Source organism: Carica papaya, chromosome 8 (assembly GCF_054855325.1).
Source record: "Carica papaya isolate Zhongbai chromosome 8, ASM5485532v1, whole genome shotgun sequence".
Classification (NCBI taxonomy): domain Eukaryota; kingdom Viridiplantae; phylum Streptophyta; class Magnoliopsida; order Brassicales; family Caricaceae; genus Carica; species Carica papaya.
Window position 1 is genome coordinate 21,911,387 of NC_142316.1, and position 27,471 is coordinate 21,938,857.

General features: G+C 43.1%; 27 pseudogenes; all 27 read left to right on the top strand.

The window, feature by feature from the left end:
• Positions 1–1,276: 1,276 nt before the first annotated feature.
• Positions 1,277–1,395, top strand: LOC148252702 (5S ribosomal RNA; annotated as a pseudogene).
• An 886-nt stretch (positions 1,396–2,281) lies between these two features.
• On the top strand, positions 2,282–2,400 carry LOC148252703 (5S ribosomal RNA; annotated as a pseudogene).
• Positions 2,401–3,567: 1,167 nt separating this feature from the next.
• On the top strand, positions 3,568–3,686 carry LOC148252704 (5S ribosomal RNA; annotated as a pseudogene).
• A 1,202-nt stretch (positions 3,687–4,888) lies between these two features.
• Positions 4,889–5,007, top strand: LOC148252705 (5S ribosomal RNA; annotated as a pseudogene).
• Positions 5,008–5,570: 563 nt separating this feature from the next.
• Positions 5,571–5,689, top strand: LOC148252706 (5S ribosomal RNA; annotated as a pseudogene).
• Positions 5,690–6,931: 1,242 nt separating this feature from the next.
• On the top strand, positions 6,932–7,050 carry LOC148252707 (5S ribosomal RNA; annotated as a pseudogene).
• A 204-nt stretch (positions 7,051–7,254) lies between these two features.
• On the top strand, positions 7,255–7,373 carry LOC148252708 (5S ribosomal RNA; annotated as a pseudogene).
• Positions 7,374–7,929: 556 nt separating this feature from the next.
• LOC148252709 (5S ribosomal RNA) lies at positions 7,930–8,048 on the top strand (annotated as a pseudogene).
• Positions 8,049–8,252: 204 nt separating this feature from the next.
• LOC148252710 (5S ribosomal RNA) lies at positions 8,253–8,371 on the top strand (annotated as a pseudogene).
• Positions 8,372–8,578: 207 nt separating this feature from the next.
• On the top strand, positions 8,579–8,692 carry LOC148252711 (5S ribosomal RNA; annotated as a pseudogene).
• Positions 8,693–10,559: 1,867 nt separating this feature from the next.
• Positions 10,560–10,678, top strand: LOC148252712 (5S ribosomal RNA; annotated as a pseudogene).
• Positions 10,679–11,211: 533 nt separating this feature from the next.
• On the top strand, positions 11,212–11,330 carry LOC148252713 (5S ribosomal RNA; annotated as a pseudogene).
• Positions 11,331–11,536: 206 nt separating this feature from the next.
• Positions 11,537–11,655, top strand: LOC148252714 (5S ribosomal RNA; annotated as a pseudogene).
• Positions 11,656–12,214: 559 nt separating this feature from the next.
• Positions 12,215–12,333, top strand: LOC148252715 (5S ribosomal RNA; annotated as a pseudogene).
• Positions 12,334–12,821: 488 nt separating this feature from the next.
• Positions 12,822–12,940, top strand: LOC148252716 (5S ribosomal RNA; annotated as a pseudogene).
• Positions 12,941–13,501: 561 nt separating this feature from the next.
• Positions 13,502–13,620, top strand: LOC148252717 (5S ribosomal RNA; annotated as a pseudogene).
• A 560-nt stretch (positions 13,621–14,180) lies between these two features.
• On the top strand, positions 14,181–14,299 carry LOC148252718 (5S ribosomal RNA; annotated as a pseudogene).
• Positions 14,300–14,503: 204 nt separating this feature from the next.
• LOC148252719 (5S ribosomal RNA) lies at positions 14,504–14,622 on the top strand (annotated as a pseudogene).
• Positions 14,623–14,828: 206 nt separating this feature from the next.
• LOC148252720 (5S ribosomal RNA) lies at positions 14,829–14,947 on the top strand (annotated as a pseudogene).
• A 559-nt stretch (positions 14,948–15,506) lies between these two features.
• LOC148252721 (5S ribosomal RNA) lies at positions 15,507–15,625 on the top strand (annotated as a pseudogene).
• Positions 15,626–15,831: 206 nt separating this feature from the next.
• Positions 15,832–15,950, top strand: LOC148252722 (5S ribosomal RNA; annotated as a pseudogene).
• Positions 15,951–16,155: 205 nt separating this feature from the next.
• On the top strand, positions 16,156–16,274 carry LOC148252723 (5S ribosomal RNA; annotated as a pseudogene).
• A 560-nt stretch (positions 16,275–16,834) lies between these two features.
• LOC148252724 (5S ribosomal RNA) lies at positions 16,835–16,953 on the top strand (annotated as a pseudogene).
• A 206-nt stretch (positions 16,954–17,159) lies between these two features.
• LOC148252725 (5S ribosomal RNA) lies at positions 17,160–17,277 on the top strand (annotated as a pseudogene).
• A 205-nt stretch (positions 17,278–17,482) lies between these two features.
• On the top strand, positions 17,483–17,601 carry LOC148252726 (5S ribosomal RNA; annotated as a pseudogene).
• Positions 17,602–18,812: 1,211 nt separating this feature from the next.
• On the top strand, positions 18,813–18,932 carry LOC148252727 (5S ribosomal RNA; annotated as a pseudogene).
• Positions 18,933–19,494: 562 nt separating this feature from the next.
• On the top strand, positions 19,495–19,613 carry LOC148252728 (5S ribosomal RNA; annotated as a pseudogene).
• Positions 19,614–27,471: the final 7,858 nt, after the last annotated feature.

Genomic DNA, 27,471 nt, shown 5'->3' on the forward strand with positions numbered 1-27,471 from the left:
GTGTGCTTTGGCGAAAGAACCACAAGGATGGGTTACCTCCTTGGAAGTTCTCGTGTTGCACCCATTTCTTTTTTCAGATGGGTCGTTCGACGTTATGCGCGACTGGAACTATTGTCCGCTGGTTTATACGCAAATGTCAGTCAAGACGCAGGGGCATTTTAATTGATATTAGAACGACAAAGAGAGTTGAAGTGTGACCGCACCAGGAAACAAATGAAGGGAGGGGGAACAAATGAGAAGGAGTGTATGTATTTGCAGCGCGAAATGAAGCAGGTGCGATCATACCAGCACTAATGCTCCGGATCTTATCAGAACTCCGCAGTTAAGTTTGATTTGGCGAGAGTAGTACTCGTACGGGTGACCTCCTGCGAAGTACTCGTGTTGCACCCATTCTTCTTCGGATGGGTCGTTCGACGTTACGCGCGAATGGAATTATGAACCGCTGGTTCATTCGCAAAAGTGAGTCACGGTGCCGGGACATTTTACTTGATAATAGAACGAGAAGGAAAGAAGCAGAGTGCACGCACAAGGAAACAAATGACGGGAGGGGGGATGGAAGGAGAAAGAGTGTATGTATTTGCAGCGCAGAATGAAACATGAGCGATCATACCAGCACTAATGCAACGGATTCTATCAGAACTCCGCAAGTTAAGGGTGCTTGCGCTAGAGTAGTACTAGGATGGGTGACCTCCTGCGAAGTCCTTATATTTCACCCATTTTCTTGGGAAGTCCTCGTGTTGCACCCATTTTTTTGTAGATGATTCTTTCGATGTTACGCACGACTTGAATTATGGTCCGCAGGTTTATTCGCAAATGTGAGTCACGACGCCGTGACATTTTACTTGATATTATAACGTGAACGGGAGGTGCAATGCGCACGCACAAGGAAACAAATGACGGGAGGGGAAAGAAAGGAGAAGGAGTGTATGTATTTACAGCGCGAAATTGAACAGTTACGATCATACTAGCCCTAATGCACCTGATCCCATAAGAAACTCCACAGTTAAGTGTGCTTGGGCGAGAATAGTACTCGTATGGGTGACCTCTTGGGAAGTCCTCGTGTCACTCCAATTTTTTTCAGACGGGTCGTTCGACGTTACGCGCGACTGGAGCTATTGTCCGCTTGTTTATACGCAAATGTGAGTCAAGAAGCAGGGGTATTTTAATCGATATTAGAACGAAAAGGAGAGGTGCAGCGTGAACGCACAAGGAAACAAAGGATGGGACGAGGGAGGGAAGGAGAATGAGTGTATGTATTTTCAGCGCAAAATAAAACAGGTGCGATCATACCAGCACAAATGCACCGGATCCCATCAGTACTCCGCAGTTATGTGTGCTTTGGCGAAAGTAGTACAAGGATGGGTTACCTCCTGGGAAGTTCTCGTATTGCACCCATTTTTTTTTCAGATGGGCCGTTCGACGTTAAGTGCGACTGGAACTATAGTCCGATCGTTTATACGCAAATGTGAGTCAAGACGCAGTGGTATTTTAATTGATATTAGAACGAGAATGAGAGGTGAAGTGTGAACGCACCAGGAAACAAATGACGGGAGGGGGAAGAAAGGAGAAGGAGTGTATGTATTTACAGCGCGAAATTAAACAGGTGCCATCATACCAGCAATAATGCACCGGATCCGATGAGAACTCCGCACTTAAGTGTACTTTGGCGAGAGTAGTACTCGGATGGGTGACATCCTGGGAAGTCCTCGTGTTGCACCCATTTTTTTTCGGATGGCTCGTTCGACGTTACGCGCGAATGAAATTATGAACCGCTGGTTCATTCGCAAAGGTGAGTCACGGTGCCGGGGCATTTTACTTGATATCAGAACGAGAAGGAGAGATGCAGAGTGCAAGCACAAGGAAACAAATGACGGGAGGGGGGATGGAAGGAGAAAGAGTGTATGTATTTGCAGCGCATAATGAAACATGAGCGATCATACCAGAACTAATGCAAAGGATTCTATCAGAACTCCGCAAGTTAAGGGTGTTTGGGCGAGAGTAGTACTAGGATGGGTGAGCTCCTGTGAAGTCCTTATATTTCACCCATTTTCTTTGGAAGTCCTCGTGTTGCACCAATTTTTTTGCAGATGATTCTTTCGACGTTACGCGCGACTTGAATTATGGTCCGCAGGTTTATTCGCAAATGTGAGTCACGTCGCCGTGGCATTTTACTTGATATTAGAACGAGAACAGGAGGTGCAGTTCGCACGCACAAGGAAACGAATGACGGGAGGGGGAAGAAAGGAGAAGGATTTTATGTATTTGCTGTGCGAAATTAAATAGGTGCGATCATACCAGCACTAATGCACCGGTTCCCATTAGAACTCTGTGGTTAAGTGTGCTTGGGCTAGAGTAGTACTCGGATGGGTGACATCTTGAGAAGTCCTCGCGTCACACTAATTTTTTTTCAGACAGGGTCGTTCGACGTTACGTGCGACTGGAACTAGGGTCCGCTGGTTTATACGCAAATGTGAGTCAAGAAGCTGGGGCATTTTAATCGATATTAGAACGAGAAGGAGAGGTGCAGCGTGAACGCACAAGGAAACAAATGATGGGAGGGGAGAAGAAAGATGGAGTGTATGTATTTTCAGCACGAAATGAAACAGGTGCGATCACACCAGCACAAATGCACCGGATCCCATCATATATCCGAAGATAATTGTACTTTGGCGAAAGTAGTACAAGGATGGGTTACCTCCTAGGAAGTTCTCGTGTTGCACCCATTTTTTTTTTCAGATGGGTCGTTCGACGATACGCGCGACTGGAACTATGGTCCGCTGGTTTATACGCAAATGTGAGTCATGACGCAGGGGCATTTTAATTGATATTAGAACGAGATGGTGAGGTGAAGTGTGAACGCACTAGGAAACAAATGACGGGAGGGGGAAGAAAGAGTAGGAGTGTATGTATTTGCAGTGGATCCCATAAGAACTCCGCAGTTAAGTGTGCTTGGGCGAGAGTAGTACTCGGATGGGTGACCTCCTGCGAAGTCCTCTTGTGGCACCCATTTTTTTTCGGATGGGTCGTTCGACGTTACACGGGAATGGAATTATGAACTGCTAGTTCATTCGCAAAGGTGAGTCACGGTGCCAGGGCATTTTACTTGATATTAGAACGAGAAGGGGAGATGCAGAGTGCACGCACATGGAAACAAATAACGGGATGGGGGATGGAAGGAGAAAGAGTGTATGTTTTTGCAGCGCAGAATGAAACGTGAGCGAACATACCAGCACTAATGCAACGGATTCTATAAGAACTCTGTAGTTAAGGATGCTTGGGCGAGAGTAGTACTAGGATGGGTTACCTCCTGCGAAGTCCTTATATTTCACCATTTTTCTTGGGAAGTCCTCGTGTTGCACCCATTTTTTTGCAGACGATTCTTTCGACGTTAAGCGCGACTTGAATTATGGTCTGCAGGATTATACGCAAATTTGAGTCACGCCGCCGTGGTATTTTACTTGATATTTGAACGAGAACGGGAGGTGCAGTGCGCACACACAAGGAAATAAATGACGGGAGGGGGAAGAAAGGAGAAGGAGTGTATGTATTTGCAGCGCGAAATTAAACAAGTGCGATCATACCAGCACTAATGCACCGGATCCCATCAAATCTTCGTAGTTAAGTGTGCTTGGGCGAGAGTAGTACTCGGATGGGTGACCTCTTGGGAAGTATTTGTGTTCCACCAATTTTTTTTCAGACGAGTCGTCCGACGTTACGCGCAACTGGAATTATGTTCCGCTGGTTTATAGGCAAATGTGAGTCAAGATGCAGGGGCATTTTAATCGATATGAGAACGAGAAGGAGTGGTGCAGTGTGAACGCACAGTGAAACAAATGATGGGAGGGGGGAGGGAAGGAGAATGAGTGTATGTATTTTCAGCGTGAAATAAAACATGTGCGATCATACTAGCACAAATGCACCGGATCCCATCAGAACTACGCAGTTAAGTGTTTTTTTGCGAAAGTAGTACATGGATGGGTTACCTCCTGGGAAGTTCTGGTGTTGCGCCCATTTTTTTTTTCAGATGGGTCGTTCGACGTTATGCGCGACTGGAACTATCGTCCGCTTGTTTATACGCAAATGTGAGTCAAGACGCAGGGGCATTTTAATTGATATTAGATCGAGAAGGAGAGGTGAAGTGTGAACGCACCAGGAAACAAATGACAGGAGGGGGAAGAAAGGAGAAGGAGTGTATATATTTGCAACGCGAAATGAAACAGGTGCGATCATACCAGCACTAATGAACCGGATCTCATCAGAACTCCTCAGTGTCTTTGGGCGAGGGTAGTACTCAGATTGGTGACCTCCTGGGAAGTCCTCGTGTTGCACTCATTTTTTTTATATGGATCATTCGACGTTACGCATGAATAAAATTATGTATCGTTGGTTCATTCGCAAAAGTGAGTAACGGTGCCGGGGCATTTTCTTTGATAATAGAACGAGAATGAGAGATGCAGAGTGGATGCACAAGGAAACAAATGACGGGAGGGGTGATGGAAGGAGAAAGAGTGTATGTATTTGCAATAATGAAATATGAGCGATCATACCAGAACTTATGCAACGAATTCTATCAGAACTCCCCAAGTTAAGGGCGCTTGGGCGAGAGTAGTACTAGGATGGGTGACCTCCTATGAAGTCCTTATATTTCACAAATTTTCTTGGGAAGTTCTCGTGTTGCACCCATTTTTTTGCAGATAATTCTTTCGACGTTGCACGTGACTTGAATTATGGTCCGAAGGTTTATTCACAAATGTAAGTCACGGCGCCGTGACATTTTACTTGATATTTGAACGAGAACGGGAGGTACAGTGTGCACTCACAAGGAAACAGATGACGAGAGGGAGAAGAAAGGAGAAGGAGTGTATGTATTTGCAGCGCGAAGTGAAAAAGTTGCGATCATACCAGCACTAATGCACTGGATCCCATCAAAACTCCGCAGTTAAGTGTGCTTGGGCGAGAGTAGTACTCGGATGGGTGACCTCTTGGGAAGTCCTCGTGTTGCACCCATTTTTTTTTCAAATGGGTCGTTCGACGTTACGCGTGAATAGAATTATGAACCGCTGGTTCATTCGCAAAAGTGAGCCACGGTGCCGGAGAATTTTACTTGATATTAGAACGAGAATGAGTGATGTAGAGTGCACGCACAAGGAAACAAATGACGGGAGGGAGGATGGAAGGAGAAAGAGTGTATGTATTTGCAGCGCAGAATTAAACATGCGCGATCATACCAGCACTAATGCAAAAGGATTCTATCAGAACACCGCAAGTTAAGGGTGTTTAGGCGAGAGTAGTACTAGGATGGGTGACCTCCTACGAAGTCCGTATATTTCACCCATTTTCTTGGGAAATCCAAGTGCTGCACCCATTTGTTTGCAGATGATTCTTTCGACGTTACGCGCGACTTGAATTATGGTCCATAGGTTAATTTGCAAATGTGAGTCACGGCGTCGTGACCTTTTACTTGATATTTAAACGAGAATGGGAGGTGCAGTGGGCACGCACAAGGAAACAAATGACGGGAGGGGGAAGAAATGAGAAGGAGTGTATGTATTTGCAGCGGGAAGTTAAACAAGTGCAATCATACCAGCACTAATGCACCGGATTCCATCATAACTCCACAGTTAAGTGTGCTTGGGTGAGAGTAGTACTCGGATTGGTCACCTCCTGGGAAGTTCTCGTGTTGCACCCATTTTTTTTCGGATGGGTCGTTCAACGTTACGCGTGAATAGAATTATGTACCGCTAGTTCATTCGCAAAGGTGAGTCACGGTGCCGGGGCATTTTACTTGAGATTAGAACGAGAAGGAGAGATGCAGAGTGCACGCACAAGGAAACAAATGACAGGAGGGTGGATGGAAGGAGAAAGAGTGTATGTATTTGCAGCGCAGAATGAAACATGAGCAATCATACCAGCATTAATGCAACGGATTCTATTAGAACTCGGCAAGTTAAGGGTGCTTCGGCGAGAGTAGTACTAGGATGGGTGACCTCCTGCAAAGTCCTCATATTTCACCCATTTTCTTTGGAAGTTCTCTTGTTGCACCAATTTTTTTTTTTAGATGGTTGGTTCGATGTTATGCGCGACTGGAACTATGGTCCGCTGGTTCATTCGCAAAGGTGAGTCACGGCGCCGTGGCATTTTACTTGATATTTAAACGAGAACGGGAGGTGCAGTGCGCACGCACAAGGAAACAAATGACGGGAGAGGGAAGAAAGGAGAAGGAGTGTATGTATTTGCATCGCAAAATTAAACAGGTGCGATCATACCAGCACTAATGCAATGGATCCCATCAAAACACCGCAATTAAGTGTGCTTGGGCGAGAGTAATATTCGTATGGGTGACCTCCTGGGAAGTCCTCGTGTTGCGCCAATTTTTTTTCGGATGGGTCGTTCGACGTTACACGCGAATGGAATTATGAACCGCTGGTTCATACGCAAAGGTGAGTCACGGTACCGGGGCATTTTACTTGATATTAGAACGAGAAGGAGAGATGCAGAGTGCACGCACAAGGAAATAAATGACGGAAAGGGGGATGGAAGGAGAAAGAGTGTATGTATTTGCAGCGCAGAATGAAACATGAGCGATCATACCAGCACAATTGCAACGGATTCTATCAGAACTCCGTAGTTAAGGGTGTTTGGGCGAGAGTAGTACTAGGGTGGTTGACCTCCTGCAAAGTCCTTATATTTCACCCATTTTCTTTGGAAGTCCTCGTGTTGCACCCATTTTTTTGCATATGATTCTTTCGACGTTACGCGCGACTTAAATTATGGTCCGCAGGTTTATTCGCAAATGTGAATCACGGCGCCGTGGGATTTTACTTGATACTAGAACGAGAACGGGAGGTGCAGTGCGCATGCACAAGGAAACAAATGACGGGAGGAGGAAGAAAGGAGAATGAGTGTATGTATTTGTAGCGTGAAATTAAACAAGTGTGATCAAACCAGCACTAAAGCACCGGATCCCATTAGAACTCTGCAGTTAAGTGTGCTTGGGCGAGAGTAGTACTCGGATGTGTGACCTCCTGAGAAGTCCTCGTGTGGCACCAATTTTTTTTCAGACAGTCGTTTGACGTTACGCACGACTGGAACTATTTTCGGCTAGTTTATATGCAAATGTGAGTGAAGAAGATGGGGCATTTTAATTGATATTAGAACGAGAAGGAGAGGTACAGTGTGAACGCACAAGGAAACAAATGACGGGAAGAGGAAGAAAGGAGAAGGAGTGTATGTATTTGCAGCGCGAAATTAAACAGGTGTGATCATACCAGCACTAATGCACCGGATCCCATCAGAACTCCGCATTTAAGTGTGCTTGGGCGAGAGTAGTACTCGGATGGGTGACCTCTTGGGAAATCCTCGTGTTGCACGCATTTTTTTTCGGATGGGTCGTTCGATGTTACGCGCGAATGGAATTATGAACCACTGGTTCATTCGCAAAGGTGTGTCACGGTGCCGAGGCATTTTACTTGATATTAGAAGGAGAAGGAGAGATGCAGAGTGCACGCAGAAGGAAACAAATGACGGGAGGGGGGATGGAAGGAGAAAGAGTGTATGTATTTGCAGCGCAGAATGAAACATGAGTGATCATTCCAGCACTGATGCGACGGATTCTATAAGAACTCCACAGTTAAGGGTGCTTTGGCGAGAGTAGTACTAGGATGGGTGACCTCCTGCGATGTCCTTATATTTCACCTATTTTTTTGGGAAGTCGTCGTGTTGCACTCATTTTTTTGTAGATTATTCTTTCGACGTTACGCGCGACTTAATTTATGGTCCACAGGTTTATTCGCAAATGTGAGTCTGGCGCCGTGACATTTTACTTGATATTTGAACGAGAACAGGAGGTGCAGTGCGCACGCACAAGGAAACAAATGATGGGAGGGGGAAGAAAGGAGGAGTGTATGTATTTGCAGCGCGAAATTAAACAGGTGCGATCATACAAGCACTAAAGCACCGGATCCCATTAAAACTCCGCAGTTAAGTGTGCTTGGGTGAGACTGGTACTTGGATGGGTGACCTCCTGGGAAGTCCTCGTGTCGCATCAATTTTTTTAGACCGGTCGTTCGACGTTATGCGCGACTTGAACTATGGTTCGCTGGTTTATACGCAAATATGAGTCAAGAAGCAGAGGCATTTTAATCGATATTAGAACAAGAAGGAGAGGTACAGTGTGAATGCGCAAGGAAACAAATGATGGGAGGGGGGAGGGAAGGAGAAGGAGTGTATGTATTTTCAGCACGAAATGAAACAGGTGCGATCATATCAGCACAAATGCACCGGATCCCATCAGAACTTCGCAGTTAAGTGTGCTTTGGCGAAAGTAGTACAAGGATGGGTTACCTCATGGGAAGTTCTCGTATTGCAACTATTTTTTTTTTCAGATGGGTCATTAAACGTTAAACGCTATTGGAACTATGGTTTGCTGGTTTATACGCAAATGTGAGTCAAGACGCAAGGGCATTTTAATTGATATTAGAACGAGAAGGAGAGGTGAAGTGTGAACACACTAGGAAACAAATGACGGGAAGAGGAAGAAAGGAGAAGGAGTGCATGTATTTGCAGCGTGATATGAAACAGGTGCGATCGTACCAGCACTAATGCACCGGATCTGAACTCCGCAGTTAAGTGTGCTTGGGCGAGAGTAGTACTCGGATGGGTGACTTCTTGGGAAGTCCTCGTGTTGCACCTATTTTTTTTCGGATGGGTCGTTCGACGTTACACGCGAATGGAATTATAAACCGCTGGTTCATTCGCAAAGGTGAGTCACGGTACCGGGGCTTTTTACTTGATATTAGAACGAGAAGGAGAGATGCAGAGTGCACGCACAAGGAAATAAATGACGGGAGGGGGAATGGAATGAGAAAGAGTGTATGTATTTGCAGCACAGAATGAAACATGAGTGATCATACCAGCACTAATGCAACGGATTCTATAAGAACTCCGCAAGTTAAGGGTGCTTGGGCGAGGGTAGTACTAGGACGGGTGAACTCCTGCGAAGTCCTTATATTTCACCCATTTTCTTGGGAAGTCCTCGTGTTGCACCTATTTTTTTGCAGATGATTCTTTCGACATTACGCGCGACTTGAATTATGATCCGCAGGTTTATTCGCAAATGTGAGTCATGGCGCCGTGACATTTTACTTTATATTTGAACGAGAACGAAAGTTGCAGTGTGCACGCACAAGGAAACAAATAACGGGAGGGGGAAGAAAGGAGAAGGAGTGTATGTATTTGCAGCGCGAAATAAAACAGGTGCGATCATACCATTACTAATGAACCGGATCCCATCAGAACTCCGCAGTTAAGTGTGCTTCGGCGAGAGTAGTACTCGGATGGGTGTATCTTGGGAAGTCCTCGTGTCGCACAAATTTTTTTTCAGACGGCTCGTTGGATGTTACGCGCGATTGGAACTATGGTCCGCTGGTTTATACGCAAATGTGAGTCAAGACGCAGGGGCATTTTAGTTGATATTAGAACGAGAAGGAGAGGTGAAGTGTGAACGCATCAGGAAACAAATGACGGGAGGGGGAAGAAAGGAGAAGGAGTGTATGTATTGGCAGCGCAAAATGAAACAGATGCGATCATTCCAGCACTAATGCACTGGAACTGAACTCCGCAATTAAGTGTGCTTGGGCGAGAGTTGTACTCGGATAGGTGACCTCCTGGAAAGTTCTCGTGTTGCACCCATTTTTTTTTTTCAGATTGGTCGTCCGACGTTACGCGCGACTGGAACTATGGTCCTCTGGTTTATACGCAAATGTGAGTCAAGACGCAGGGGCATTTTAATTGATATTAGAACGAGAATGAGAGGTGAAGTGTGAACGCACCGGGAAACAAATGACGGGAGGGGGAAGAAAGGAGAAGGAGTGTATGTATTTGCAGCGCGAAATGAAACAGGTGCTATCATACCAGCACTAATGCACCAGATTTGAACTCCGCAATTAAGTGTGCTTGGGCGAGAGTAGTACTCGGATGGGTGACCTCTTGGAAAGTCCTCGTGTTGCACCCATTTTTTTTTCGGATGGGTCGTTCGACGTTACGAGCGAATGAAATTATGAATCGCTGGTTCATTCGCAAAGGTGAGTCACGGTGCCGGGGCATTTTACTTGATATTAGAACGAGAATGAGAGATGCAGAGTGCACACACAAGGAAACAAATGGTGGGAGGGGGAATGGAAGGAGAAATAGTGTATGTATTTGCAGCGCAGAATGAAACATGAGCGATCATACCAGCACTAATACAACGGATTCTATCAGAACTCCGCGAGTTAAGGGTGCTTGGGCGAGAGTAGTACTAGGATGGGTGACCTCCTGCGAAGTCCTTATATTTCACCCATTTTCTTGGGAAGTCCTCTTGCTGCACCTATTTTTTTGTAGATGATTCTTTCGACGTTTATGGTCCACAGGTTTATTCGCAAATGTGAGTCACGGTGCCTTGGCATTTTACTTGATATTAGAACGAGAACGGGAGGTGCAGTGCGCACGCACAAGGAAACAAATGATGGGAGGGGGAAGAAAGGAGAATGAGTGTATGTATTTGCAACGCGAAATTAAACAGGTGCGATCATACCAGCATTAATGCACCAGATCCCATCACAACTCCGTAGTTAAGTGTGCTTGGGCGAGAGTAGTACTCGGATGGGTGACCTCCTGGGAAGTCCTCTTGTCGAACCAATTTTTTTTTCAGACGGGTCGTTCGACGTTACGCGCGATTGGATTTATGGTCTTCTGGTTTATACGCAAAAGTGAGTCAAGAAGCATGGGCATTTTAATCGATATTAGATTGAGAAGAAGAGATGCAGTGTGAACGCACAAGGAAACAAATGACGGGAGGGGGGAGGGAAGAAGAAGGAGTGTATGTATTTTCAGCACGAAATGAAACAGGTGCGATCATACCAGCACAAATGCACTGGATCCCATCAGAACTCTGTAGTTAAGTGTGTTTTGGCAAAAGCACTACAAGGATGGGTTACCTCCTTGGAAGTTCGAGTGTTGCACCCATTTTTATTTTCAGATGGGTCGTTCGACTTTACTCGCGACTGAAACTATGGTCCGCTGGTTTATACGCAAATATGAGTCAAGATGGAGGGGCATTTTAATTGATATTAGAACGTGAACGGGAGGTGAAGTGTGAACGCATTTGGAAACAAATGACGAAAGGGGGAAGAAAGGAGAAGGAGTGTATGTATTTGCAGCGCGCAATTAAACAGGTGCGATCATACCAGCACTAATGCACCGGATCACATCAGAACTCCGCAGTTAAGTTTGCTTGGGCGAGAGTAGTACTCGGATGGGTGATCTCCTGGGAAGTCCTCGTGTTTCACCAATTTTTTTCCGGACGGGTCATTCGATGTTACTCGCGACTTGAACTATGGTTCGCTGGTTTATACGCAAATATGAGTCAAGAAGCAGGGGCATTTTAATCGATATTAGAACGAGAATAAGAGATGTAGTGTGAACGCACAAGGAAACAAATGACGGGAGGGAGGAGGGAAGGAGAAGGAGTGTATGTATTTTCGGCACGAAATGAAACAGGTGCGATCATACCAGCGTAAATGCACCGGATCCCATCAAAACTCCGCAGTTAAGTGTGCTTTGGCGAAAGTAGCACAAGTATGGGTTACCTCCTAGGAAGTTCTCGTGTTGCAACTATTTTTTTTCAGATGGGTCATTCGACGTTACGCGCGAATGGAATTATGAACCGCTGCTCATTCGAAAAAGTGAGGCACGGTGCTGGGGCATTTTACTTGATATTAGAACGAGAAGGAGAAATGCAGAGTGCACACACAAGGAAACAAATGACAGGAGGTGGGATGGAAGGAGAATGTGTGTATGTATTTGCAGCGTAGAATGAAACATGCGCGATCATACCAGCACTAATGCAACGGATTCTATCATAACTACACAAGTTAAGGGTGCTTGGGCGAGAGTAGTACTAGGATGGGTGACCTACTGCGAAGTACTTATATTTAACCCATTTTCTTGGAAAGTTCTCGTGTTGCACCAATTTTTTTGCAGATGATTCTTTCGACGTTACGCGCGACTTGAATTATGGTCCGCAGGTTTATTAGCAAATTGAGTCTCGGCACCGTGGCATTTTACTAGATATTTGAACGAGAACGAGAGTTGCAGTGCGCATGCACAAGGAAACAAATGACGGGAGGGGGAAGAAAGGAGAAGGAGTGTATCTATTTGCAACGCGAAATTAGACAGGTGTGATCATACCAGCATTAATTCACCGGATCCCATCACAACTTCGCAGTTAAGTGTGCTTGGGTGAGAGAAGTACTCAGATGGGTGACCTCCTGGGAAGTCCTCGTGTCGCACCAATTTTTTTTCAGACGGGTCGTTCCACGTTACTCACGACTTGAACTATGGTCCGTCGGTTTATACGCAAATGTGAGTCAAGAAGGAGGGGCATTTTAATCGATATTAGAACGCGAGAAGTAGAGGTGCATAGTGAACGCACAAGGAAACAAATGATGGGAGGGGGGAGGGAAGGAGAATGAGTGTATGTATTTTCAGCACGTAATGAAATAGGTGCGATCATACCTTTGGCGAAAGTAGTACAAGGATGGGTTACCTCCTGGGAAGTTCTCGTGTTGCACCCATTTTTTTTTTCAGATGGGTTGTTCGACTTTACGCGCGACTGGAACTATGGTCCACTGGTTTATGCACAAATGTGAGTCAAGACATAAGGGCATTTTAATTGATATTAGAACGAGAAGGAAAGGTGAAGTGTGAACGCATTAGGAAACAAATGACGGAAGGGGGAAGAAAGGAGAAGGAGTGTATGTATTTGCAGCGCGAAATGAAACAGGTGCGATCATACCAGCACCAATTCACCGGATCCCATCAGAACTCCGCAATTAAGTGTGCTTGGGCGAGAGTAGTACTCGGATGGGTGACCTCCTCAGAAGTCCTCGTGTTGCACCCATTTTTTTTCGGATGGGTCGTTCGACGTTACGCGCAAATGAAATTATGAATCGCTGGTTCATTTGCAAAGGTGAGTCATGGTACCGGGGCATTTTACTTGATATTAGAACGAGAAGAAGAGATACAGAGTGCACGCACAAGGAAACAAATGACGGGAGGGGGGATGGAAGGAGAAAGAGTGTATGTATTTGCAGCGCAGAACGAAACATGCGCGATCATACCAGAACTAATGCAACGGATTCTATCAGAACTCCCTAAGTTAAGGGTTCTTGGGCGAGAGTAGTACTAGGATGGGTGACCTCCTGCGAAGTTCTTATATTTCACCCATTTTCTTGGGAAGTTCTCGTGTTGCACCCATTTTTTTGTAGATAATTCTTTCGACGTTGCGCGCGACTTGAATTATGGTCCGTAGGTTTATTCGCAAATTTGAGTCAAGGCGCCGTGGTATTTTGCTTGATATTTGAACGAGAACGGGAGGTGCAGTGCGCACGCACAAGGAAACAAATGACGGGAGGGGGAAGAAAGGAGAATAAGTGTATGTATTTGCAGCGCGAAATTAAATAGGTGCGATCATACCAGCCCTAAAGCACCGGATCCCATCAGAACTCCGCAGTTAAGTGTGCTTGGGCGAGAGTAGTACTCAGATAGGTTACCTCCTGGGAAGTCCTTGTGTTGTACCCATTTTTTTTCGGATGGGTCGTTCGACGTTACGCGCGAATGGAATTATGAACTGCTGGTTCATTCGCAAAGGTGAGTCACGGTGTCGGGGCATTTTACTTGATTTTAGAACGAGAAGGAGAGATGCAGAGTTCACGCACAAGGAAACAATTGACGGGAGGGGGGATGGAAGGAGAAAGAGTGTATGTATTTGCAGCGCAGAATGAAACCTGAGCGATCATTCCAGCACTAATGCAACGGATTCTATAAGAACTTCACAGTTAAGGGTGCTTTGGCGAGAGTAGTACTAGGATGGGTGACCTCCTGCGAAGTCCTTATATTTCCCCCATTTTATTGGGAAGTCCTCGTGTTGCACCCATTTTTTTGCAGATGATTCTTTCGACGTTACGCGAGACTTGAATTATGGTCCGCAGGTTTATTCGCAAATTTCAGTCAAGGCGCCGTGCCATTTTACTTGATATTTGAACGAGAACGGGAGGTGTAGTGCGCACGCATAAGGAAACAAATGACGGGAGGGGGAAGGAAGGAGAAGAAGTGTATGTATTTACATCGCGAAATTAAACAAGTGCGATTGTTCCAGCACTAATGCACCGGATCCCATTAGAATTCCACAGTTAAGTGTGCTTGGGCGAGAGTAGTACTCAGATGGGTGACCTCCTGGGAAGTCCTCGTGTCGCACAAATTTTCTTTCAGACAAGTCGTTTGACGTTACGCGCGACTGGAACTATTGTCCGCTGGTTTATCGGCAAATGTGAGTCAAGAAGCAGGGGAATTTTAATCGATATTAAAACGAGAAGGAGATGTGCAGTGTGAACGCACAAGGAAACAAATGATGGGAGGGGGAGGGAAGAGAATGAATGTATGTATTTTCAGCAGGAAATGAAACAAGTGCGATCATACATGCACAAATGCACCGGACCCCATCAAAACTCCGCAGTTAAGTGTGCTTTGGCAAAAGTAGTACAAGGATGGGTTACCTCCTGGGAAGTTCTCGTGTTGCACCCATTTTTTTTTCAGATGGGTCGTTCGACGTTACGCGCGACTGGAACTATGGTTCACTAGTTTATACGCAAATGTGAGTCAAGACACAGGGGCATTTTAATTGATATTAGAACGAGATTGAGAGGTGAAGTCTGAACGCACCAGGAAACAAATGACAGGAGGGGGAACAAAGGAGAAAGAGTGTATGTATTTGCAGCACGAAATGAAACAGGTGCGATCATACCAGCATCTATGCACCCGATCCCATCAGAACTCCGCAGTTAAGTGTGCTTGGGCGAGAGTAGTACTTGGACGGGTGACCTCCTGGGAAGTCCTCGTGTTGCACCCTTTTTTTTTAGATAGGTCGTTCGATGTTACGCGCGAATTAAATTATGAACCGCTGGTTCATTTGCAAAGGTGAGTCACGGTGCCGGGGCATTTTACTTTATATTAGAACGAGAAAGAGAGATGCAGAGTGCACGCACAAGGAAACAGATGACAGGAGGGGTGATGGAAGGAGAAAGAGTTTATGTATTTGCAGCGTAGATTGAAACATTAGCGATCATACCAGCACTAATGCAACAGATTCTATAAGAACTCCGCAGTTAAGGGTGCTTGGGCGATAGTAGTATTAGGATGGGTGACCTCCTGTGAAGTCATTATATTTCACCAATTTTCTTGGGAAGTCCTCGTGTTGCACCCATTTTTTCGCAGATGATTTTTTCGACGTTACGCGCGACTTGTATTAGGGTCCGCAGGTTTATTCGATAATTTGAGTCATGGCGCCGTACCATTTTACTTGATATTTGAACGAGAAGGAGAGGTGAAATGTGAACGCACTAGGAAACAAATGACAGGAGGGGGAAGAAAGGACAAGGAATGAATGTATTTGCAGCGCGCAATTAAACAGGTGCGATCATACCAGCACTAATGCACCGGATCCCATCAGAACTGCGCAGTTAAGTTTGCTTGGGCGAGAGTAGTACTCGGATGGGTCACCTCCTTGGAAGTCCTCGTGTTGCACCAATTTTTTTTCAGACGGGTCGTTCGACGTTACGCGCGACTAGAACTATGGTCTGCTGGTTTATACGCAAATGTGAGTCAAGAAGGAGAGGCATTTTAATCAATATTAGAACGAGAAGGAGAGGTGTAGTGTGAACGCACAAGGAAACAAATGATGGGAGGGGGAAGGGAAGGAGAAGGAGTGTATGTATTTTCAGCACGAAATGAAACAGGCGCGATCATACCTGCACAAATGCACCGGATCCCATCAGAACTCCGTAGTTAAGTGTGTTTTGGCAAAAGTAGTACAAGGATGTGTTACCTCCTGGGAAGTTCTCGTGTTGCTCCAATTTTTTTTCAGATAGGTCGTTCGACGTTATGCGCAACTGGAACTATAGTCCGCAGGTTTATTTGTAAATGTGAGTCACGGCGCCGCGGCATTTTACTTGATATTTGAACGAGAACGGGAGGTGCAGTGCGCACGCGCAAGGAAACAAATGACGGGAGGGGGAAGAAAGGAGAATGAGTTTATGTATTTGCAGCGCGAAATTAATCAGGTGGGATCACACCAGCACTAATGCACCGGATCCCACCTGAACTCCGCAGTTAAGTGTGCTTGGGCGAGAGTAGTACTCGGATGGGTGACCTCCTGGGAAGTCCTCGTGTTGCACCCATTTTTTTCGGATGGGTCGTTCGACGTTACGCGCATATGGAATTATGAACCGCTGGTTCATTCGCAAAGGTGAGTCATGGTGCCGGGGCATTTTACTTGGTATTACAACAAGAAGGAGAGATGTAGAGTGCACGCATAAGGAAACAAATGACGGGAGGGGGGATAGAAGGAGAAAGAGTATATGTATTTGCAGCGAAGAATGAAACATGAGCTATCATACCAGAACTAATGCAACGGATTCTATCAGAACTCCGCAAGTTGAGGGTGCTTGGGCGAGAGTAGTACTAGGATGGGTGACCTCCTGCGAAGTCCTTATATTTCACCCATTTTCTTGGGAAGTCCTCGTGTTGCACCCATTTTTTTGCAGATGATGCTTTCAACGTTACGCACTACTTGAATTATGGTCCACAGGTTTATTCGCAAATTTGAGTCACGGTGCCGTGGCATTTTACTTGATATTAGAACGAGAACGGGAGGTGCATTACGCACGCACAAGGAAACAAATGATGGGAGGGGGAAGAAAGGAGAAGTAGTGTATGTATTTGCAGCGCAAAATTAAACAGGAGCGATCATACTAGCATTAATGCACCGGATCCCATCAGAACTCCGCAGTTAAGTATGCTTGGGAGAGAGTAGTTCTCGGATAGATGTCCTCCTGGGAAGTCCTCGTGTCGCACAAATTTTTTTTCAGACGGGTCGTTTGACGTTATGCGTGACTGGAGCTAGGGTCCGCTTGTTTATACGCAAATGTGAGTCAAGAAGCAGGGGCATTTTAATCGATATTGGAACGAGAAGGAGAGGTGCAGTGTGAACGCACAAGGAAACAAATGATGGGAGGGGGAGGGTAGGAGAAGGAGTGTATGTATTTTCAGCATGAAATGAAACAAGCGCGATCATACCTGCACAAATGCATCGGATCCCATCAGAACTCCGCAGTTAAGTTTACTTGGGCAGGAGTAGTACTCGGATGGGTGACCTCCTGGGAAGTCCTCGTATCGGAGCAATTTTTTTTCAGACGGGTCGTTCGACGTTACGCGCGACTTGAACTATGGTCCCCTGGTTTATACGCAAATGTGAGTCAAGAAGAAGGAGCATTTTAATCAATATTAGAACGAGAAGGAGAGGTGCAGTGTGAACGCACAAGGAAACAAATAACGGGAGGGGGAAGAAAGGAGAAGAAGTGAATGTATTTATACCACGAAATTAATCAGGTGCGATCATACCAGCACTAATGCATCGTATCCCATCAGAACTCCGCAGTTAAGTGTGCTTGGACGAGAGTAGTTCTCAGATGGGTGACCTCCTGGGAAGTCCTCGTGTTGCACCCATTTTTTTTCGGATGGGTCGTTTGACGTTGCGCGCGAATGGATATATGAACCGCTGGTTCATTCGCAAAGGTGAGTCACAGTGCCTTGGCATTTTACTTGATTTTAGAACGAGAAAGAGAGATGCAAAGTGGACGCATAAGGAAACAAATGGCGAGATGGGGGATGGAAGGAGAAAGAGTTTATGTATTTGCAGCGCAGAATGAAACGTGAGCGATCATACCAGCACTAATGCAACGGATTCTATCAGAACTCCCCAAGTTAAGGGTTCTTGGGCGAGAGTAGTATTAGGATGGGTGACCTCCTGCGAAGTCCTTATATTTCACCCATTTTCTTCGGAAGTCCTTGTGTTGCACCAATTTTTTTGCAGAGGATTCTTTCGACGTTACGAGCCACTTGAATTATGGTCCAAAAGTTTATTCGCAAATGTAAGTCACGGCGATGTGACATTTTACTTGATATTTGAACGAGAACGGGAGGTGCAGTGCGCACGCACAAGGAAACAAATGACGGGAGGGGGAAGAAAGGAGAAGAGTGTATGTATTTGCACTGCGAAATTAAACAGTTGCCATCATTCCAGAACTAATGCACCGGATTCTATCAGAACTCTGCAGTTAAGTGTGTTTGGGCGAGACTAGTACTCGGATGGGAGACCTCTTGGGAAGTCCTCGTGTCACACCAATTTTTTTTCAGATGGGTCGTTCGACGTTACGCGCGACTTGAACTATGGTCCGCTGGTTTATACGCAAATGTGAGTCAAGAAGCAGAAGCATTTTAATTGATATTAGAACGAGAAGGAGAGGTGCAGTGTAAACGCACAGGGAAACAAATGATGGGAGGGGGAGGGAAGGAGAAGGAGTGTATGTATTTTCAGCACGAAATGAAACAGGTGCGATCATACCAGCACAAATGCACCGTATTCCATCAGAACTCCACAGTTATGTGTGCTTTGACGAAAGTAGTATAAAGATGGGTTACCTCCTGGGAAGTTCTCGTGTTGCACCCATTTTATTTTTTCAGATGGGATGTTCGACGTTACGCACGACTGGAACTATGGTCCGCTGGTTTATACGCAAATGTGAGTCAAGAGGCAGGGGTATTTTAATTGATATTAGAACGAGAAGAAGAGGTGAAGTGTGAACGCACCAGGAAACAAATGACGAGTGGGGGAAGAGAGGAGAAGGAGTGTATGTATTTGCAACGCAAGATAAATCAGGTGCGATCATACCAACATTAACTCTCCGGATCCCATCAGAACTCCGCAGTTAATTGTGCTTGGGCGAGAGTAGTACTCGGATGGGGTAACCTCCTGGGAAGTCCTCGTGTTGCACCCATTTTTTTTCGGATGGGTGATTCGAAGTTACGCGCGAATAGAATTATGATCTGCTGGCTCATTCGCAAAGGTGAGTCACGGTGCCAGGGAATTTTACTTGATATTAGAACGAGAATGAGAGATGCAAAGTGCACGCACAAGGAAACAAATGACGGGAGTGGGGATGGAAGGAGAAAGAGTGTATGTATTTGCAGCGCAGCATGAAGCATGAGTGATCATACCAGAATTAATGCAACAGATTCTATCAGAACTCCGCAAGTTAAAGGTGTTTGGGCGAGAGTAGTACTAGGATGGGTGACCTCTTGTGAAGTCCTTATATTTCACCCATTTTCTTGGGAAGTCATCGTGTTGCACCCATTTTTTATGCAGATGATTCTTTCGACGTTAAGCGCGACTTGAATTATGGTCTGCAGGTTTATTCCCAAATGTGAGTCATGGTGCCGTGGCATTTTACTTGATATTTGAACGAGAACGGGAGGTGCAGTGCACACGCACAAGGAAACAAATGACCGGAGGGGGAAGAAAGTTGAAGGAGTGTATGTATTTGCAGCGCGAAATTAAACAGGTGCGATCATACCAGCACTAATGAACCGAATCACATCAGAACTTTGCAGTTAAGTGTGCTTGGGCGAGAGTAGTAATCAGATGGGTTACCTCTTAGGAAGTCCTCGTGTCGTACCAATTTTTTTCCAGACAGGTTGTTCGACGTTACGTGCGACTGGAATAATGGTCCGCTGGTTTATACGCAAATGTGAGTCAAGAAGCAGGGGCATTTTAATCGATATTAGAACGAGAAAGAGAGGTGCAGTGTGAACGCACAAGGAAATAAATGATGGGAGGGGGCAGGGAAGGAGAAGGAGTGTATGTATTTCCAGCACGAAATGAAACAGGTGCGATCATACCAGCACAAAATGCACCGGATCCCATCAGTACTCCGCAGTTAAGTTTGCTTTGCAGAAAGTAGTACAAGGATGGGTTACCTCCTGAGGTTAGTCATGGTGCCGGGGCAATTTACTTGATATTAGAACGAGAAGGAGAGATGCAGAGTGCACGCACAAGGAAATAAATGACGGGAGGGGGGATGGAAGGAGAAAGAGTGTATGTATTTGCAGCGCAGAATGAAACATGAGCGATCATACCAGCACTAATGCAACGGATTCTATCAGAACTCCGAAAGTTAAGGGCGCTTGGGCGAGAGTAGTACTAGGATGGGTGACCTCCTGCGAAGTCCTTATATTTCACCCATTTTCTTGTGAAGTCCTCGTGTTGCACCCATTTTTTGTAGATGATTCTTTTGACTTTACGCGCAACTTGAATTTTGGTCCACAGGTTTATTCGCAAATGTGAGTCATAGCGCCGTGGCATTTTACTTGATATTTTAACAAGAACAGGAGGTGCTTGAACATGCCCAGTTAGCTGAAGACCTTATCTTGATCAAACACCAACGTATTGCCCCAGTCCGTACTCAACAACAACCCTAATAGCTTAAAAGAAGATTGTCTGACCAAGTAAGTAACCCTCCAGACAAATAAACCAGAGTTGTCCTTCCTCCTGCCTTACCCCCACCTACAGCTTCACCTGCCCGAGCTAACCAACCTTGTCAGCATTATGGTCACTTGCATGGTGACCTACCATGTCGACATATCAATAATGCCTGTTATTAATGCGGAAGCACCAAACACCTCATAAAAGACTACCCCCAATGACCAAAGGATGTAGCCCAATCCGTAGCACAAGGTCGAGTGTACCCCACCTAAATGAATATGGTGTCTTTCCTGCTCCTGTCCTCATCTAGGGTATGTTTTCTATTCATAGTACTTCTGTTAAGGTTTTGATCGATATAGGTGCAACTAACTCTTTTATTTTCTATTCATTTACTTGTAATATAGAGTTTAGACTAGAACCTTTAGGAAAAACACTAATGGTGGAAACTCCCTCTAAAGGACTACTAGAGGCTCATTGTGTATATAAGGACTATAGGATAAAAACTTCAGGGATAGAGGTATGTGTAAACCTAATACTATTAGATTTTGTAGGATTTGAAGTAATATTAGGAATGGACTAGTTGGAAAAGTATAGAGCTATAATAGAATGTGAAAGTAAAATTATAACCTTGCAATCCTTGAAAGAGAAATAAAAGTTATTGTTATCATTTTCCTAACAATTGAATGAACAAAAATATCGGCGTTAATCCTGTTGTATGCTCCCTACCAATTGTTTATAATTTTTTGGATGTGATTCGGAACCCCAAGACCCTTGCTTGAACCTTAGAACTCTTCAATCGATTTAAAATGGAATTTAGATCACAAGTAAAAAAGGAATCAAATTTATTCAATCACCCAAATGGTAGAAGCTAAAGAGAACCTAAAGAAGATAAATGATATCCCTTGAACCCAATCCAAATAAGCACCAAGAACAATTGAAATAGGAAATCAAAATTGAAATACAAGTGATAACAATTGTATTCCAAATCAACACCTTGTGCATAAAGTGAAAAGAAAGCCAAAACGCTCTCAACTCAATTCTGAAATGTTTGATTACAACTCTTTGTCCACAAAGAAGAGTTCCTTTGGTATTTATAGCCAAAGAAATCAATGATAAGTTACAATACAATAACTACAATTGTAACTCCCACAATAACTAGGTTAATTATGTGATAATTACAATTGTAACTCCAATAATAACTAAGCTAATTATAGGTATATAATTGTTATATAACTCCTTGTAACTCCAATCTTCTTAACCAACACCACTAATTGTTTGTGGCACCATATAGTTATGGGCTCATTCTTGTAATAACACTAAGACAAGACTTAAACCCAAAATGAGTTATACTTAACTATATGGGCTTAATTAACTCAAACTAAAATAAAACAATCCAAAATACTTCAAACAACTCAACTAATCCAGCCCATACACAAGGCTGATTCATCCATGGTCTACCTAGCAAAATATGACTAGCTTGCATAGGAACTACATCACATATCACCTCATCACTATACTTCTCAATTGTAAAAGGTACCCTCACTTGCTTATTAACTCTCACCTCCCCACTATTGTTAAGCCATTGCAGCTTATAAGGTTTAGGATGTTTTGTAGTTTCCAAACCCAGTTTATCAATAAATAAGGTACTAGCCACATTTACACAACTACCCCCATCAATAATCACGCTACACAATTTTCCATTCACTAGACATCTAGAATGAAAAATGTTCTCTCTTTACAACTTAACCCCCTCATCATCATTCCTTACTTGCATATTCAAAGCACGTCTAAAAACCAACAATCTACCTTCCATAGGCGTTTCCCCATCACTACAATCGTCCAAAGGAGGCATTTCATCATCCACATCATTCTCATCATCCGTTTCAACGCCATCACCACGCATCACCATTACCCTTTTATTTGGGCATTGGGATGCAATATGACCAAAATCCAAGCATCTGAAACACTTGATATCTCTATCCCTTTGCTCAATTTGATAGAGTTTCTCCCTATAAAACTTTTAAATTTCTCTATTGTCATTGGCAGAGTATGGCCTTATGAAAACCATAATTTCCTTAGTTTTACCCAAAATTTTGGCAATGTTTTTGGATGTTTTTTAGTAATATCTGAAGCTCAATGGTTACCCTTGAGAGCTTCCTTCTTTTCTCCTCTTCTTCTCTTCTTTTTTCCCTCTCTTCCTCACCATGCTTTTCCCCTCTTCCCACCATCCCCTATTTGTAGGAGAGGGAAGCCAAGGTGTTGGTTGTCTATCTGATGTGGGACATGTGGTTCACCATTTTAACTTCCTAACCGATGTGGGACCTTTGTAAGTTTAAATTTCCTAATCGATGTGGGACTTTTATCACTTTAATCTCCCACACTAGAGGCTTCAATATTTCTCTAGACTCCTCCCACCACCTTATCCTCCTTCAAGGTGCTTTCATAGAAAATTTAGCTCCATTCCAGCTGTTTGGGCCACCTTAAGCCCACCTAAACCCTTAAGGCCCAGTCCACTTAAAGCCCAAAAGGTCTAAATTGCACATAAAGTTAGGCTCATGCCCAAACACTTAATTCAAAACTCTATAACTTTCTCAATTCTTAATCTTTTTAAGCAAACCTATACTTCAAGTGTTCCTCAAGCAGGAAGCTATCACATGGTTTTTTTTTTGGGCTTTATCTAGGTTCATTTGGCCCATCTATGGCCCAACAAAGCCTAAAAGGTCAAAATTATCTTCCATGTGCATCCATCACGGGTTTGGCCTCATTTCTCTCAACTTTTCATCTACATATATTTTTTTTCCACACACTTCTTCCCTTATATAATTTCTAGTTATCAACCAAAAGTGAGTCTCAAATTCCAAGTACTTTAGTCTCGAAATGCAAATCAATCTAAAAGGGTGAAAAAGAGTTCCTTAGCGGATTTTCTCTTGCACATGAGGGATTTCTCTACTGATTCTTCATCCAATTATTTTCTCATTGTTTAAAAGCATTTTTTTTACCTTCTATGAGGTCTTTTTAGCTTCAAGAAGCATTCTTGAACTTGAAAACTTAGCTTTCTCTTTTTAAGGGAAAAACTCTTCTTAAAGGATTCTAGTTATCCAAATCTCATCATTTTTGCCACTTGACTTAAAAATTATTCTTTAACCTTGAAACTCACTTTAAATTAAATAGCATCATAAAACATGAGAAATTCTTCTACAAAAAATTTGGGTCATTACATAGAGTCTGTTAGGAATTTTTTCAAAATTCATTTCTAACTTGTAGGGACTCAATTAAAAAAATCATAACTTGGACGCTAAACTTGATAGAGAGTGATTGAGTATGAGTGACAGACACAAGTATCGGGAGGTAAAGTGAGTTATGGAACCAAGAAATTAGCTCAATTTCACTTACAGACGTGTTTCACCCAGACACGGTATCAACTTAACTCCTTTCATTATTTCTTAGCTTATTTGTTGTATCCAGGATCATTAAGCGACATCGAGATGAATTCAAGGACAAATCCTTTTGAAGAAGGGAGGATGGCATGACCATGGGAAGGCCTTCAAGATATCCAACAAATGATAATCCAAGTTCCTGCCAACTCATAGATAAAACCTAAAAGAAGCCTTAACCAAGAAAATAGAGATGAAACCTAGAAATAAAGCCCGATCCATCAAGACACAAATATCCAATCCGAGAGAGACTAGATCGAGTAAGATGGATTCTTGATGTCATCAAATAAGGCCAATCATATGGTCCTCAGAAAATAATAGCCCAAATGGTTATAAAAGGAGATGAAGAGAGGGATTTTGGGGCAATTTTAGAACCCACAGAGGAAGGTCCATGGTCGTTTAACCCACATGATTCTTGGCCCATGGAAGAGGACCCAAGGGATGAGCCCATGCGGCAACATAGGCCGATCCACAAGTAGGAGGCGACCACGCGCAACCCACGCATGCGCTAGCCATGCAGGCTGCCCATGCGAGAGGGAAAGAGCTCCACGCATTCGGGCAACCCAATCTGTATGTCCCATCCTATAAACTACTAGGCCACGAGATTCAAAGATTACATCTAAAACCCACATAGATTTAGCATAGATAACTCAAAACCCTAAACAAATCCTTCCTACCAAACCCACAATTAACTTGTAATTGAGAACTTGGATGATTGAGATAAAAAAAGCAAGAATGAATAAATGTCACTAACTAACTTGATAAGTTAATTCAATTATTGATGCAACAAGATGAATAAGAATTTCCACTTGTCACAGGTGTGCTAAAGGTAATGAAATTCATTCAATAATTAAAATATGTCATATTACATTGAAAATGAAATATTTATAGGATAAAACACCTAAATTCTGCCAAAGGATCATAATTAGATGACCTAGTAAAACATGAACAATACTTAATTATTTAGAAAATGACCGAGAGAAATATGGTATTAAATGACCTAGGGAAATATGAAATTAAATGACCTAGAAAAATATGATATTAAATGACCTAAGAAAATATGTTATTAAATGACCTAGAAAAATATAATATTAAATAACCTAGAAAAATATGGTGTTAAATAATATAGGAAAACATGGTATTAAATGACCTAGAGAAATATGAACATAATTTAATTATCTAAGAAATTACCAAAATGACCTTAGACATTCATTTAAACTGTGCCCACAAACTTGATTAAAATTAATGATTTTTTGCTCCTTTGATTCTTCAAACACTCCACATGTGCCAAGTTCTTATTATATCCATTGATGCGGAACTCCGAGACCCTTGCTTGAACCTTAGAACTCTTCAATCAGTTTAAAATGGAATTTAGATCACAAATAAAAAAAGAATCAAATTTGTTCAATCACCCAAATGATTTGAAATGGACCATCCCCACGAGCATCCAACTTAGATTTTTGTTTTGATGGAAATCGTTCCTTGTGCATATGAACCCACACCCAATCTCTGAGTTCAAATGAAATCTTGCGCCTTCCTTTATTGACATGGGATGTTACTTATTCATTTTTCTTTTCAATGTTCTGCCTTGCTTTTTCATGAATTGCTTTAACCATTTTTGCTTTCTTATGTCCATCCAAATTAGAAATGTCACTTATAGGAATAGGCAACAATCAAGTGGAGTTAAGGGATTAAAACCATACACAATTTCAAAAGGAGAAAACCCAGTAGAAGAATGTGTACTCCGATTATAAGCAAATTCAACAAATGGTAGCATATCTTCCCGAGTTTTAACATTCCTTCTAATTAAAGCACGTAATAATGTACCAAGTGTTCTATTTACTACTTCAGTTCGACCATCCGTTTGTGGATGTGAAGTAGTAGAAAAAAAAAGTTTGGTCCCAAGTTTGGACCACAAAACCTGCCAAAAGTGGCTTAAAAACTCAACATCCCTATCAGACACAATGATTTTAGGAATGCCATGCATTCTAACAACTTCGCAGAAAAATAAATCTGCTATGTGTGTGGCATCATCTGTTTTGTGACATGGTATAAAGTGTGTCATTTTAGAAAAACGATCAACAACAACAAATATTGAGTCTTGACCTTTTCTAGTCCTAGGCAAACCCAACAAAAAGTCCATAGAAATATCAACCCAAGGATGTGTAGGAATGGGTAATGGCATATATAATCCATTTGGTTTAACTCTAGACTTAGCTTGCCTACATGAGATGCACTATGCACAAATTTTCTCAACATGTTTGCGCATATTAGGCCAAAAGAAATGTTTATGTAAAATGCTCAAAGTTTTGTTAATCCCAGAATGTCCCATTAAACTACCACTATGTGCTTCACGAACAAGCAACTCCCTAATAGAACTATTAGGCACACATAATTTTTCCTTTTTAAAAAGAAAACCATCATGCCTATAAAAGTCTTGAAATACCGCATGTTCACAAGCCACATAAACATTTGAAAAATCACAATCATGCACATACAATTCTTTGAAATGCTCAAATCCCAATAATTTTGTAGAAAGAGTAAAGATAAGATTGTACCTTCTTGAAAGCGCATCAGCTACCACATTTTCTTTTCCTTGCTTATATTGGATCACATATGGGAAGGACTCTATGAATTCTACCCATTTTGCATGTCGTTTATTAAGCTTGCCTTGCCCTTTCAAATGCCTCAAAGATTCAGGATCAATGTGAATCACAAATTCTTTGTCATAGGTGGAATAATTTAATTGTGCACCATTGAGCTTCTCACTGAAGTAACCAATGGGTCTTTTATCCTGCATAAGAACAGCACCTATCCCAAGCCAAGAGGCATCACATTCAATTTCAAAAGTTGAATTTAATTAGGCAATCTTAATAAAGGCGTATTACATAACTTTTCTTTCAATAAAGAAAACGCATGTTCTTGTTCTTTTTACCAAACAAACCCCTTATCTTTTTTCCTGATTTTAGTTAAAGGGGCAGCAACGACACTAAAATCTTTTATAAATCTCCTATAGAAACTTGTCAAACCATGGAAACTAAGCACCTCACTTAACTTTTAGGTGTCGGCCACTCTTGAATAGCCTTTACCTTTTCACTATCTACGTCGATTCCTTTTGCACTCATGACATATTCTAAGAAAATGATACAATCAATGCAAAATGTAAATTTCTTCATGTTAGCATATAGTTAAAATTTGTGCAATGTGTCAAACACTTGCCCCAAATGCATGACATGCTCATCAAAAGATTTGCTATACACAAGAATGTCATCGAAGTGGACAACCACAAATTTTCCAATAAATTCACGTAAAACATGGTTCATTAATCGCATGAAAGTACCTAGCGCATTAGTTAAGCCAAATGGCATAACCAACCACTCATATAACCCTTGTTTTGTTTTAAAAGCAGTTTTCCATTCATCTCCTAGTTTTATTCTTATTTGGTGATAACCACTTTTAAGATCAATTTTAGAAAATACACGAGCACCATGCAACTCATCTAACATATCATCAAGTCGAGGTATTGGGTGTTGATATTTTACCGTTATTTTGTTGACGGCTCTACAATCAACACACATATGCCAACTGCCATCTTTTTTGGGTACTAATAAGACGGGCACT